The sequence below is a fragment of the Castor canadensis genome, chromosome 15, assembly GCF_047511655.1.
Source record: "Castor canadensis chromosome 15, mCasCan1.hap1v2, whole genome shotgun sequence".
NCBI classification, from domain to species: Eukaryota; Metazoa; Chordata; class Mammalia; order Rodentia; family Castoridae; genus Castor; species Castor canadensis.
Genome location: NC_133400.1, coordinates 46,330,976 through 46,338,857, shown reverse-complemented (window position 1 = coordinate 46,338,857; position 7,882 = coordinate 46,330,976).

Genomic DNA, 7,882 nt, shown 5'->3' with positions numbered 1-7,882 from the left:
GCTACTCCCTTCCCCGCCCCCCCCACACGCTCCCCACAGTGTGTGAACTTTGAATGCTAGTGGAGATGGCACCATGTGGACACTGCCATGATTTATCACCTGTGTCAACCTAAGGGGTGGCCCAAACTACACCTGGGGCTGCGAGGGGTGCTGCACCAGAACACAAGGAGCAGAGCCTTGAAATAATCTGTCCCTAAGGCCCTGGCATTTTGGCCTGTGATGGGTGGGGAGGCTCCTGAAGTTCTCCGAGATGCCTTGGGAATCATCCTTCCATTGTTTTGATGAGTAGAGCCAGCTTCCACCAATTCATACTGGTTCCTCATTTGATGCTAACAGCAGATTGGCCACACCTTTGGCGTTCTCTCCTAAACCTGCCTTTTCATGATTTACAACATGGCCAGGCTGAGAGTCCTCCAAACCTTTAAGTTCTGCTTCCCTCTTTGACGATGAATTCCATCTTAATTCATTTCTCTCTTCTCACTTTTTTTGGCGGGACTGGGGTTTGAACTCAGGGCTTCACGCTTGCAAAGCAGGCACTCTACCACTTGAGCCATGCTTCCAGTCCTCTTCTCACATTTTACTATAAACAGAAAAGAGAAGCCATGATGCACTCTTAACACTTTGCTTAGATATTTCCACCACCAAATATCCTACTTTGGCACTGAGAAATTTCACCTTCTTCAAAGCACAATTCAGTTAAATTTTTTGCTACTTTGTAACAAGGGTCACCTTTCTTCCAGTTTCCAGTGCCATGTTCCCCATTTCTGTCTGCAACCTCATCAAAATGTCCTATCTGTACTTGTTTCCACAAACACTGGTCACAGTCACTTAGGTAATCTCTATGATGGTTGAGGTTTTCTCTGTAGCTTGTCTCTTCTGAGCTCTTGCCAGGATCACCCTGAATGCTCCGACCCCAGCTATGCAAGGTTTTCCTAACACATACATCCCAATTCTTCTATTCTCCAATTCCAAAGCTACACCACTTGGTTGAAACTGGATTCTTCACCTCTCCTTATAGACAGGTTTACACATGTTATTAATGGGTCTTTCATGTGTTTGTGTAATCTCCCTCTTTCTGAACTGTCTGCCTGGGTCCCTAGTCTATGCTGTGTCACTACCATTCTTCTCTGGGAATCAGAGTCCACCAGGAGATTGTTAAATCCCAACCCTTCCACCTTCCTTCTCCAATCCCACATCTGCTTTGTGTTTGAGGAACTGGCTAGAAGTCCTGGAGGGCTGGGGCTCGGAATCAGGAAGGCTCTGAGGAAGGAGGGAGGGAAGTGGTAGGGGGGAGTGTCCCTGGCCAAAAGAATGCCTTATCTTGGGAGGCAGCCTGAATTCTGTATACCTTTGAAATTTCTTCTTCCAGATTAGTTACTCCATCACCTTTAAATTCAGCCTCCCATAAAGTCTTAGGACATGGACAAAATGGAGACAATTTTTTTTTTGCCAGAATGGTATACAACTGGCCTCTAGTCTGATTTGCAAGAGTCCTTGGTCCCATCTGAAAACTCATGAGCCCAGTCTTGGCTCGTGAGGGTCAAGCATTGCTCACAGCATCCTAGCTCACTTCTCCAAACTTTTCCAGATTCCCCCCATTAATAGGTTCCAAAGACTCCTGAGCCACATGGTTGGGTTAATCACAGCAATGACCCCCCTTTTTGTTATCAATTTTCTATATTAGTCAGATTCTCTGTTGGGTGACAAAATAGTTGACAGAAACAACTTGTGGAGATTTATTCTGGCTTATGGTTTCAGTCCACAGTCCTTGGCTTTGTGGATCTGAACAGGTGGTGAGGCAGAGAGCATCATGGTGGCAGGAGCATGTAGCAAAGGCTACTCACCTCAAGGAGAATAGGACGTAGAGAGAGTGAGAAAGCCTGTGCTCTCCATTTTTAATATTATTGTACAATAGATTAGTTTTTAACATATGAATTTGGGGGGGGACACAAACATTGAGACCAATTCATTCCTTGATGGTAAGAAATATACCATTGTGGTGAGGCTATGCATACGTGCAGGCAGAGGGTATATGAAAAACCTCTGTACTTGTTGTTTAATGTTGTTGGTAACCAGAAACTGCTCTAATAATATAAAGTCTATTTAAAAAAGGTCACTACACTGTACTTTGAAACTGCCATGTCCTTATAGACTAGAAATTAACTTTTACTGAATCACATAATTGAAATAAAGAATTCCAGAAGACAAAAAGGAAACCAAAACATCCTGCTTTACAGAGAATGGGATGTGAAGGTTACAGAGGGGATAGGGAGGTTCCAGGGGCTAATTCTTTTCTTTCTTCAGGATAGATTCCCTCTCTCCCTTCCCTCTTTTTCTCTTTTGTCTTTGGGCCTCATTCACCAATCCTTCTTCCCTAACCACCCTCCCTGAAAAAACCCAACGTGATAAATGGAGAAGTCTTAGACCTTGGTTCTGCCATGTTTTAGGGGCAGTGTCTGATGGCTGAGGGTACACAGGGTGGTGACTGTCTGCATTCTGCTCCACTAATGCAATCATGGCTCCTCTGTGCTTTAGTTTTCACAGCTGAGAAATGAGGTGATTGGATTACACATGAACTTCAACTCACAAAAGATTGTCTTAAGATTTTTCAAATTTATGGTGTTGCAAAAGTGATACACATTCAGTGGAAAGTGAAGTGGAAAGTGTACTTCATATCTTGAATCTTGATCTTTTCTTATGTTAGGACAGGATATTCTCCTGTGATACTGGCTGGTGGCAGCAAGTGACAGCCCAGTCAGCCAGAGTCAGGAAGGTAAATGAGCAACATTCTACAATGTACTGTTATCACCACTTTCGGGATATTGTGTTTTGCATTTTTGCATCCCAACAGGTCTGCAGAATATCCATTTCTATGTGTACATGAGACACTAATAAGATTTGTGTTAGGTGATTTTGCCCAACTGTAGGCTAATGTGTTCAGAGCAAGTTTACAGTGGCCTAAGCTAAGCGATGATGATCTGTACATTTGGGTGTATTAGATGCATTTTTGACTTAACTGTATTTTCAACTTATGATGGGTTTGTCTATGCATTGTAACTGGAGTAGTGTCTAGTATTTGCACATTGTCTCTTGTGACTTTAACATGCTATGATTCTAGATTTTGGCTCCAAAGCCCTCCCTACAAGACATTCACACCTCCTTTCTCTGGCTCTCCTAGAACATTGTGGGTCTTCTGTGTTGGCTACTGTCAAAGGTTATGATTGTTGGCATCCCCACTCTGCCATGCTCACCAAGCTGTCTGCCTGGTGATCCATCCATTGAGGGTACTTACTTACAGAGGCAGGCAGACACAAACACACACCTATGAAAGGGCAATAGTTTCAGAAGACTGACTTTCATAAAATAATCATCCTCTCGCCAAGATACTTGATAGGCCACAATATGTCATTTTCCTCTGGGTCTTGTGTAGAAGCAGCTGTGAGTGTGGTAGCCATGCTGAAGCTGGAAGCACTGAAGCTAGAGGGCCTGGTTCAAACCTGGCTCCTCATGAATTAGCTGGGGACCTGAAGCTTTGATCTTACCATCTTGGACTTCGGTTTCCTCCACCATGAAATAAGGCTGCCACTGCCCAGCTGCCACTGCCCAGCTCCTAAACAACCTGCGAGACTAGCTGCGCTAGCACATCCTATGTTCTAGGCGAAAGTTATATGAAGGTTAGACTAGTATTGTCGTGACTCCGATTCCTTCACTTACTTATCACTCATTGGTGGAGCTTACATTCACTGTCGGAGTGTCTGCTCAGTACTGTGCACACAGCAGTGAACTCATGGTCCTAGCTGCTGCCTTCAGGGAAAGGACAGTTCTGATGACATGAGGCTAAATAAACTCTGGCTACAAGGGCTATCAACCCATGAGCTGGCAGAATCACGCTTGGAATCAGAGACAGAAAGAGACTCAGAGAAGGCCCAACGCCCATCAGGATCACTGAGCTCGTCCCGTTTAAGGGACCTGCCCGGGCGGGGCCTGCACCGCGTAGACGCGGGCTGCACGCAGCTGGGGCCCCGGCGCCCTGGGCAGGCTGCGGGGCTGGCAGATCACGCCTCGGCGGCACACGAGGCGCCGGACATGCTCCGCGATGGGCTTGGCCCATTTAGACACACCGTCTTAATTGCGGCGAGCTGGGTCCCGGCACCCGCGCGGGGCGGATGTGCCTCGGCGCTGCCCGGTCCAATTCTCTCCAGTTACCCGGGCCTCGCGGGCCCAGTGGGGAGCGCGGCAGGCGCGGGCCGCCAGGAAACGCCTCTGTCATCAATCAGCCCGCCGATCGATCGATGGCGGCCCCTGAGCCGAGGCCCCGCCTTGGGATCAATGGGCCGCGGCTCTCCCGCCGCCCGCCACGTTCCCGTGGCCCGCATCCCCCCACGTGGGGACATGGTCGATGCGTCTCCAGGCTCCCGGGCTCCCGGCGACGCCCGGCCTCGCGGGTCGCTCGTCCCTCCCTGGCCGCGTCCCTCTGCGTGCGTCCCACAGAGGCTCCGCACGCCTGCGCAACCCAGGCCAGCTCAGCCGCTCTGGGGGACCAAGCACCCCTCGGGTGACGGCATCGGAGGAGATGGGGAGGGGAGGGCAACCCTGGGCCTGGGTGATGATGGTGCACTGGCCAGGGGGGCTCTGGCCGCAAAGAAGGCGCCCTTGAGGTCTCTCTTCTTCTCCTTCCCACTCTGGCGCCAACGCCTGGGTCCACCCTGGTCCCTCTTTTCTTTCTTCCCGCCTATTACATTTCACCCCCCTCTTTTTGTCCTTCATAGTCTTTCTCCACCCCTCCGCTCCATCTTGGATCTGTTCGCTTCCTTGTCCTGTCTCTCATCTCTGCCTTCTCCCTCTCCACCGGCTTCCCCTTTCTCCCCCACATCCCCATCTGTACTTAGAATCCCGTCTGGATCCTTGCTGCCTCTCTTTCATCCCCGTCTCTCTCTGGCTTCGGCTGTGGCTGTCCAGTCCGTCCTCCTGAGCTTCACCCTGCCCCCATCTTCCTCTTCCCTCCCCCATCTCCTGCCAGCGCTGCCTGACTTTGACACAGCCTCAGCCTCCCAGGCAGAGGGGCTGCTCTGGGTAATTGCTTACTAGCGGGTGGGAAGCTCAACCCTTCACATAGCAGGATAATGTCAGCAGAATTAAACTCGGGCTCTCTAATTACCCCTCAGTCCACTATTAGTGTTTTCATTTGAGCGCGTGTAGAATGAGTCTTTGTCAGAGAAAATCAACAACAGCCATGTCTGCAAGCAGCCACAGAAATCCAAAGACCCAAAGGCGAGGAGAAAGCTTTTATGTTTAGATTGCAAACCATCCTACCAGCTGTCTACTTCCCTCACCCTAATTCTCCTTTTCTGTAAACTCATAAAATGGTAAGGACTCTTCAAAAGAACAGGGTGGGCACAAGAACAGGTACTCCAGCCGCCTACATGGGAAGCCACACCCAGCTGTGGGCAAGATGACCCTCCAAAAACCTCCTGTCTGTGCTCATCAGAGACGTCTGTTAGAACCAAGGTTTCTGCCAGCCATTAGTTCAAGGTGCTCAAATCCTGACCTCCTAACATGTTCTCAATTAAAACCTTTGCTCCCTGTGTTAAACAATCCCATTCATTTTCTGCAAAACTTTTGGCTTCTGCTAGCTGGTAAGGCTGTCTGTTGTGTTCAGCCAAATGTGTGTGACTATATTCTTGTCCTTCCCCACTATCCTTCGCTACGTTAATTCTGACTTTGTTGAAAGAAAATTAATGAAAAAACATGAACCATAGCTTTAGGAGTTAAAATAACACAGAAAAATAAGAGTTTTGAAGTTCTTACACTCTTGAGGGTGTGCCACCTTCTACCTCACCCCACTTTGTCCCTTACTTTTAGTCTCATTTGCATGTGATGGAGTAAGAAGGCCATTTGGCTTCTGATGCACTTTTACAAAAGAGCCTCAAAATTGCACTTTTTTTTGAGACAGATTCTCACTGTGTAACTCTGGCTAGCCTCAAACTCATTATCCTATTGTGTCCTCCTCCTGAGTGCTGCAGTTACAGGTGTGTACCACCATATTTGGCTCCAAAATTGTACTTTTTATATAGTCTACCAATAAGATTATACACACATCAGCCCTGCTGTAAAGTCAGAGTGACTTAGTGTGATTGCAGAAAAGCCCCTCTTCTGCAAGACACTGTTTTGCTTCCAACTGCCAGAGAACTGTCATGAAAACCGGATACATCTACAGCAGAACAGTGTCCCAGGAGGCCTCACTTCCGGTCATAGGACCCACCAACTGCACTGAGAAATGACGTTACTTCCCCAAGTGCAAGGGATTTCCACTAAGGAACACCCAGTCTGTAGCACTCTACAAATTAATGTTTCAACACAATTCTGTATTTATTGTGTGATTAGCACCATCACATCGAATTCTTTTCCTTGCATGAAATCATTAGATGGTTGAAAATGCCATCAAGAATGTCTCATATTTTTTGTAAACATCTTTTGGCACTTATTTATTTTAACATGCTGCAACTCTCACAAAATGAACTTAACATGGCTTCTTCTGACCTCTCAGGGCTCCCCTCCAGTATTTCCTCTGGAGACCCAACCTTCCCTCCTTCCTCCCCCACCTCCCTCACGCTCTACCTCTCTCTATCTCCTTCCCCCTCTCTCTTTCATCCCTTCCTTCTTTCCTTTCTCTCACTCTTATTTTTATGACAAGATCTCTTTCTATGTCCTCAAGGCTGATCTGGAATTCTCCATCCTCCTGCTTTAGCCTCTTGAGTAGCTGGGATTACAGACATACATGCATCACCACACCTGGCTTGGAGAACCATTTCTTCCCAACTCTCAGCCCAGGAAATTGTGGTGGGAGTGGGCCTGACCCTCACTGGTCAACCAAAACATCAGATGACCCTTAGGATGAGCATGTGACTACATTTTCTCAGAGAGACTGCATTTTTTTGTTTATGTGAAGACAAGAGCTTTTTCTGCTGGGGTTGCTCAAGTGTTGGGCGCTTTCACTGTGAAAGTGAAAGCTAGGCTGAGAATCAATCCAACACAGAGGACCAAGAGAAGAAGAGGTTCCAGTCATCTGTATCTCACTGGATTTAGCTGGGGGAATTGTCCTCACAGCCTGAATGACAGCACCAGAAGGAGTTTTAGAGGTCAAAGTCCAACAGTCTCACTTTACGGATGAGGAAGTCAAGGCCCAAGAGACCATCTAGCTTAGTAAGAGCTAGAGGCAGCCAGAGAGCCCAAGGCTCCTTGTCCTCTTGTCCACGGGAAGGCCAGCCTGATAGCCATGATGGAGAAAAATGCTCGCTGTGGTAGAACAGCTGAACTCAGACCTTAATGAAGTTAGACTCATCACATATTTCCTCCAGCAGCAAAAGATGTATGAAAAGAATGTATTGAAGGTCAAGGATGCACTGTGCCAGAAGTTGCGCTAGGCATTGTGAGTGGAGTGGGGTGGGGAAGCTCTCCGGTGTGGGAGCTCCTGGACTGCTGAAAATGGCTGTGCAGGTTGCCCACTGCACAACTCTAGGAGGACCTGCAGACACTGGTATGTCTGTAACATTGTGCAGCATCCCTGGGAACTCAGTTTACAGCTATCCCGACCCTTGAACCTGGCCCCACATATAGGCTACAATACAGAAGCAAGGGAGATAGCTCCTGTGCCCTGTAGAGGTTTGCTTCATCACATGGGCATCTGGCTCTGCCTTCCACTAGCAGGAACAGCCCTTCATAAGGTCAAATTCTCGGACTTTAAAAACTCAGAGAGGAGTGCCAGGGGCACCCAAGGAGAGTTCTGCCCTGCCCTGCTTCACGCCAGGCTTTCTTCATCATTTCCCATGATTAGGAAGGTGGGGGGTGGTGCATGGGGAAGCCAGAGGGGAGCTAAAGGGAG